Source organism: Nicotiana tabacum, chromosome 6 (genome assembly GCF_000715075.1).
Source record: "Nicotiana tabacum cultivar K326 chromosome 6, ASM71507v2, whole genome shotgun sequence".
Classification (NCBI taxonomy): Eukaryota; Viridiplantae; Streptophyta; class Magnoliopsida; order Solanales; family Solanaceae; genus Nicotiana; species Nicotiana tabacum.
The window spans coordinates 63,909,390-63,917,510 of NC_134085.1; positions in this window are offsets into that span (position 1 = coordinate 63,909,390).

Here is an 8,121-nt window from a genome sequence, read left to right on the forward strand (position 1 = left end):
GTTCGAAGTTTGAAATTTATGTGATTTGAGGCCTCGAGTAGTTCTGTATATGTTTTGGTATTTGTTGGTATGCTCGGACGGGTAGGTCCCGAGAGGCTCGAGTGAGTTTTGGGGTGGTTTTAGACCATTTTTAGGCCATTTTTAGTTGTTTTTAGCTACATGGGTTTGAATCGCGATCGCGGACCTTTGGGTCACGTTCGCGAAGAGCACATTGTTGTTTGGGCCTTATGAATGGCGATCGCAGAAGCCATTCTAGCGATCATATAGAAGAATTGTTGCTGTCACAGGACTGACTTTAGAAGCTTATAACTTGTAATCTATAAGAATTTTGGAGATGATCCAAAAATAAAAGTTGTAGATTCTAGTTTTCATAAAATTAATCCATTTGTCATTTGGAGTTTTGTACAAAATGGTATGTCCATTAAACTAGAGGCTGTCTAGAAGAGTTAGGCAAGCTTGTTGGAGTTTGTTCATCGCGATCGCGGGGACATGGCTGTGAACGCAAAGGGTAAAAATTGTACTAGAATACTTTTTGAATCACGATCGCGAGTTCAGTGACCTCGACCGTGGGACCCTTGGCAGTACATTAAAACATCAAATTTTGGGATTTTTATTTTATTTTCTTCACTTCTTGAGTTGAGGACCTCAGATTTGGGCGATTTTGGAGGCAATTTTCATCACATGGATTAGGGTAAGTATTTTCTACTCAGTTTTGATTCTATTTCAAGAATCTATCTTCGATTTTGACATTTGGATTATGCATTTTAAAGAGAAATTGAGGGTTTTAGTCTAAACTTTCCTAAAATGAATTTTTTAGTTTTGAACATCGATTCGAAATCGGATTTGAGTGAATTTAGTATGATTGGACTCGTAATTAAATGGGTTGAGTTTTGTAAGTTTTTTAGGCTTCTGAGGTGCGGTCTCTTGGTTGACTTTGAGTATTTGATAAGGATTTGACCTTTTTCGATTGGGCTTGTTTATTAAGGCATTATTTAATATTTTTGAGTTGCTTTTGGCTAGTTTTGAGCCGTTTAGAGGATGTTTCACGTGGGATTGCATTTCTAGAGTATTGTTTGGCTTGCTCAGTATTGGATTTTATTTGTTCAATATAAGTGACATTTCTATACTTGAAATTGAGGGTAATCATCCCTGAGAATCATGTTATTTGTGATGTGTTGACGTGTCACACATACTAGGAGATGGGCATATGGGCGTGCACCGGGGTAATCATGATTCAAATTGACTTTTATACTAGTACAAGACTTGTTCTCTTATCATATCCTATTATATCAGCATTTTTCCCTACTTGTTGATTACCTGAGCTATGATTCATGTTAGAAATCATGTTTAGGCTATGTGATTATTTGGTTGAGACCTAGTGAGGCTATTTCTGTTGTTTTTGAGTTATCAGAATTAACTGTAATTATACATTCAGCCATGGTTCTTCATTTACACATCATATGAGCTCATAACTACTTTCAACCTGAGGGTAGATTTGTTAATTTTTAAGTACATGGGGTCGGTTGTACTCATACTACACTTCTGCACCGTGCATGTTGATCTTGGAGATGATTTTGCTATGTGTAGCAGGAGCTGGCATTGAAGATGCACCTCATTTCGGTTGCAACTATCGCTTGTCCTTTGTAGCTTTAGATTTATAAATCTGTTTATGTATATTTCGAATAGATGACATATTTACTTCGTGCCAGCTTTGTAAACTCTAAGTCTTAGAAGCTCATAATTTGTACTACCAATTCTTGAGTTATTGTATAAATGTTTAGTTAATTTATCGTTAATATTCTTACTAATCTCATTTGGATTGTGTTGACTATTAGTTGGCTTACCTAGCGGGTTGGGTTAGGTGTCATCACGACCAGTTAGATTTTGGGCCATGGCATTTGGATTGGATTGTTTTAGCTCTTCGCGTTCGCGGGTATTAAATCGCATTCGCGGAGGTTGAGGAACTTGAGTTTCGCATTGGTGAGGTCGTGTTTGTGCTGGTAAGCCGGGAGCTGGTGAATCCTTTTTTTGCATCCGCGAACCGCGGGTTGCTTTTACATAGTGTAGCGTCTGTGGGCATCGCGTTTCTGTGGGAGTTGTCACGAACACATAAGGCATATTGTGGTAGTGCATTTTTTGTTCCTCGCGAATGCGATGGTTCTTCCGCATTTGCAAAGGGTATACCTGGAGTAGTGCATAAAGTACTCTATTTCAAAGGCTTTGCTCTTTTTATCACATTTTGAGTTGGGAGCTCGGACTTGGGCGATTTTGAAGGCGATTTTCACCACATGGATTGGGGTAAGTGTTTTTTACTCAGTTTTAATTATATTCGTGATTCATCTTTGTTTTTTTTGGCATTTGATTGATGATTTCAAAAGAGAAATTGGGGGTTTTGTCTAAACTTTTCTGAAATGAATTTTTGAGTTGTAAACATCGAACTGAATGGGTTGTTGATGAGTTTTGTCGGGTCCCCTGGTACGGGTCCGAGTTTGAATTTTTTGTTGACATTGATTAAATGTGTAGAGACTCGACCTTTATCATTTGGAATTATTTCGTTAGGCATTATATGATACTTTAGTTGTTTTTGGCTAGTTTTGAGCCATTCGGAGGATGATAAGCGTGGGATGGCATTTATAGAGTATTGTTTTGCTTGCTCGGCATTGGTTTTGGCTTGTTTGAGGTAAGTAACATATCTAAACTTGAATATGAGGGTAATTAACCCCGAGGAATATGTTATATGAGATGTATTTGGAGGTTGCACGCTACAACATGCCTTATAGGCTTTTTGATAGGTTTTTAATGTCTTTACCTTTATGTTTTGATGATCTAATAAACTTACTGTCAAGAACCAGATAGGGAACCTGACACACTTGGTACACATTGCTAATCAACGGATTCCAGCTAGGACTCCAGCTAATGTAAACGCTGCAAGTGTGAAAATAGAGAAATAAGACAGGGACCTGATCCTTTGTATTTCCCTGACAGCAGTACGAAAGTCAACTATGTATAGCTGGAAAGTGAGTGCCACAGAAATAGTGCACACAGTGCAGCAGTTTTGCAGCCACTTATTCTTTGACCAACCAAGTGCTTAAATCATTCAAGTGATGTCATTAAACGTGTATTAACAAGAGTATTACAACAAAAACATCACTTGAACACTTGATAATTTACTTCAAGCATCCAAGCCTTCTGAGACAGCGGATTTAATTCTCAAGAGCCTCAAGAACAAAGTTAGCGATACTACGTACCAGTTCCTAATGTAGTATTTTGTTGTCCTTAGTTGAGTTGTAACTTTGTAATTGTTCTTCATTGTAATTCCTAAGTTTCTTAGCTAGAAACGTTGCTTAGGAACCCCTTTGTAAAACCATAAACCCTTTGTGTTTGTGTCGTGACTAGAGTTAGTCATTAGTTGAAGTCTTTGTAATAGGTGTATTGCAAAGTGGCTTGTAATAGGTGTATTACGAGTTAGTGAGGGATTAAGAGTTTAATTCCTAGATTGCATAGGTTGTAATCTAAAAATTGCTCATAGTGAAGTTGAAATCCTAACAGTGTAGGTTGTGGTTTTTTATCCCTTTGAGCAGGGATTTTTCCACGTAAAACTACCTGTCTTATTTACTTACTATTTTATTAGTATTCTTAGTGGAAACTCATAGAGGACCTGGTACTCTATAGGTTGGTGGACTCATATAAACTATCAATAGGTATCAGAGTGGGTTCCTCCTATCAGGCTAACACCTAGGAAGGATCCTTGTGGCTGCTCCACCGAATTTTGAAGAAGCGATCTACGTATAGACCACCAAGGTATAATGGGCAATACTATGGGTGGTGGAAGACAAGAATGCATGATTTTATCATGGCTAAAGATTCTGAGTTGTGGGATGTCATATGTGATGGTCCTTATATCCTAATAAAGAACACCGAAGATCTTCCATTGACGACGCCCAAGACCAAAAAAGAATACACTAACGCAGACAGGAAAGTTGTGGAGAAACATTTTCGTGCTAAGAAAATTTTGGTGTATGGAATATGACCTGATGAATGCAATAAAATCTTTGCTTGTGAAACTGCCAAGGAAATATGAGAAGCTTTGCAAATAGCACATGAGGGAACCACTCAAGTAAAGCAATCTAAGATTGATATGCTCACTACCGAGTATGAACTCTTTAGGATGAAGGACGATGAATCTATTCAAGATATGCACACAAGATTCACTTCCATCATAAATGAGTTACATTCACTTGGTGAAACCATTCTCAGGAACAAGCTAGTAAGGAAGATTCTTAGTATCCTGCCCAGCTCTTAGGAAAGCAAGGTGAATGTTATTACTGAATCAAAGGACCTGCAAGAGCTGACCATAGACGAGCTGGTTGGAAATCTGAAGACCTACGAGATGAAGAGAAAGATAGACAGTGAAAGAAGAGAACCAAAGAAAGAAAAGAACCCGGTACTCAAAACTAAAAACAATGACTCAAGTGAGGAGGACAGTGACATGGCTTATTTAACCAAAAGGTTTCAAAAGATGGTCAGAAGAAATGGAGGAATACTGAAAAGGGGCAACTCCAGCAAACCAAATAACTATGATCTCTGCCACAAGTGTGGAAATCCAGGGCACTTCATCAAAGATTGTCCTCTCATGAAGAAAGAACACTCTAAATACAAACCTGAGAAAGCAGCAAAGAGGAACCCAGTTCCTGACAAGCAATTCAAAAGGATGAGATCTGCTGACAATGTGGTGAAACAGGCTCTTGCAGCATGTGGAGACTCCTCTAGTGAGTCTGAAGATGAACTTGATGCAGGTGACAGCTCCATGATGGCAGTTGAAAGTAAGGAAAATGAATATGATTCAATATTTGCTTTGATGGCCCAATTAGATGATGATGAAAACGATGACAACAGTGAGGTAAATTTCAGGGATGTTCAGAGAAAGTTGAAATCCTACTCTCCTAAGAAACTCATGTCTTTTGCTAGTGTATTGATTGATGCCTATCATAGTCTTATGGAGGATAAAGATGCCTTGGCCTTAGAGCTAGGAGAAGCTGAACAAACTAGAGATGATTTAGTAGTGTGTGTAGTTGATCTAAAAGAAACCGTAAGTTATTTGGAGAAAGAAAAAATTGTTTTAACTGAAATATTGCTAGCATAGAACATGAAAGAGAGGACTTAGTGGTTGTAGTTGTTGACTATAAGGAAACCATGGAGAATTTTAGTAAAGAAAAGGAGGCCTTAGTGAAGAGAGTGACTGAAATTGAGGAGGAGAGAGATGATATCTTGATAGTGATTGCAGACCTGAGGGAAACTATAGAAGGACTAGGAATTAAGTCTAGACCTGGAAATTCTGGAAAAGGAAAAGAGGTAGACAGTGAAGCACACATTAGACTTGAAAATGAGGTGAAGGATGTGAAAACTAGCCTATGTGTCGAAACTGGAAAAAACAAGCATCTTCAAACTGAACTAGAAAGAGTAAAAAATGATCCTAAAAAGTCCCTCAAGTGGACCTGGTCCTCGGAAGCTATCACTGCCATGTATGTCAATAATGGTGGAAACAGGCAGGGAATAGGGTTTCAAAGGGAGAAAACCCCTTACCACCCCCATATCAAGTATGTTACTGTACTGGATAACTGGCTATGTACCCATTGTGGGAACAATGGGCATTTCAAGGAAAATTGCCAAGCTAGGGTCCAGTCTGTTCAGAAAAACAAAGTGTTTGCTGAAAATGTAACTACTAAAAGGAGACCAGGTGCCACCCATAAAAATGCATGTTACCTGCATGGACTAAGAGAACTCTTATTCATCCTCTTGACTACTATAAGGGACCCAAACTTGTTTGGGTTTCTAAGACTAACTCTTGATTTTCTTCAGCATGGAATAGTGAAAGGAAGCAGTCAACAATGGTTCATGGATAGTGGATGTTCAAAGCACATGACTGGGAACACCATGGACTTTCCTTTAACGAAAAGCCCTAAAAGGAGGGAGTGTATCCTCTGAAATCGCCTCTAACCTAGATTTCTCTTCACCTTCCAATTCTAAGGCAACTATCTCAGAAACCCCAAAAGTCATTGATCGTTCTTCTCTATCTTATGAGATTCTCATTGATCAAGGGAAAAGTGGAAAAGAGGGTAAAAGTCCTAAGGTTGTAGAGGTTTCAGCTATTGTTGCTTCAGATTCTGTGGTGGCCATTGATCCTATCGAGGATGAAATTATTGTGACCATCTTTGTTGTATCTGCAGATGGAGTATTGCATGAGGTAATTTATGGTGTACCCAAGTCTTAGAGGAATGAGACATAGGGACTGGTGGGAGAAGGAGTCTTGGTACCTGTTGAAGGCTCTGCACCAGCAGAAACTACTGGGCCCTCTTGTGAGGGACCTAAACCCTCTCCGGAGGAAACAGGCCAAGGTTCTCACTCCTAGGCCAGTTATGCTCCTGCACCTTCTCCTCCCTTTGCTTTTGAGCCCTTGGACATTTTAGTCCCTGAGATGAGGTCTAGCGATGAGGAAGATCAAGACAACATTGCTCTCGATGCATTCATAGTCAAGCGAAGAGCAGTAATCACCCTTGAGTCTTCTACTAAGAGACCTACTACTAGGTTGCAAGCAAAGGTAACTTATGACTCTGCCCTTCAAAAGAGCAAAAAGAGCAGTAAGAAGAAAAGGAAGATACTGATGAAAAACAATGAAGTAGTGTGTGATAAGGATGTCCCTGTGGTGGAAGTTGAGGAGGAAACAACAAAGGAACCTAGTTCCTTGGTGAGAAGGTCCCAGAAGAAGAAGCAATCTGCTTCAGTGAAGGATGTTACAACCCCCAATTGAAAGTTGAAAGATGTTGTGAGTGAAACATCAAGTTCTGATGAGGATGTGTTGGTCAAGTCTAAGGGAAAATCAAAATCAAATAGTGTGAAGTCTGGCAAGAGAAAGTTGGAACCTGTTAAGGAACCCGTTTCTATGAAAAAGGTGAGAAGTGAAACTATTTCTGCTATGGCTGGTATGGAACAAGTCATTGCAATGGTTGAGTTTCAACGGTGGGGGCATCTATTCCAAATGGATGCACCCAAGGTGTATGAGGAAGAATTTCAAAGCTTTTATGCTGACCTCTTTCCCGTTGATACTGATCACATTTGTGCCTTGGTTAATGGGGTGGATATCGTATTTGATATGAGTCTGCCTGGGGATATTCTTATAGTCCCTACGGTTAGTGTGTCTACTGTGAAAGATGTGTGAGGGTCAAAATTCCGAAATGCTGTGGTGAAGTATAATGCGAACCGGAAGGGGGACCAGGTTCATAAGAAGGCATTACTCCCTGTTTATCAGTTGCTCTTCGAGTTGGTGAACAAAGTTCTGTTGCCTCGTGCTGAGAATAACTATGACTTCCAAGTCTGACTTGTATCTAATGGAGCAATTGGATGGATTTACACCTGTGAACTTGCCTGCCATCATGATCGAACATATGCAGAAGGTAGAAACTTTCAAGGATGGAAATCATGGTCTTCCATATGGGTTTCTACTTATGCAAGTGTTTACGTTTTTCAAGGTGCCACTCAGACAAGGCAAAGTAGGGAACATGAAGTATACCTTATCTCAAACAACTTTGGAAGAATGTGAGTGCATCGAGAAGAATGGGGGGGTTAGGCAGTACATCAACAATCTCTGAGCTCATCAATGCTCAAAATAGTGCAACTGAGGAGATTCAAAGGTTGAAGGCGAGGAACGTTATCCTGGAAGGTCAGCAGGCCCAATGGGCCCCAAAGTCAAATGAGGAGGTGGTTCGTTTGACAAAAGAAAATGTTGATCTCAGAGCACAAGTGGAGAACCTGAAAGCAAAACTGCTCAACGAGCAAAAGTCGTCAAATGCCCGAATAGACCTAATTCTCCAAACTCTTGTTGCAGCTTCCAAGCCCTCTACTCCTAGTGCCCCCAAAGCAACCCTTTCAGTGACCAGTTTCTGGATTGTCTATTTTTGTTTTAATGACTTGACAGATGTTTCTATTTCTTTTGTTTTTATAGGGATGGGATGTATCAGTACTGCTCCCGATTTCAACAGTTCAATCTTTGCCTTTGCTTTATAAGCAAAGGCATATGTTTTATATAAAAAAAACTATCCTCTTTTTCTATCTAAATGCTTGTGT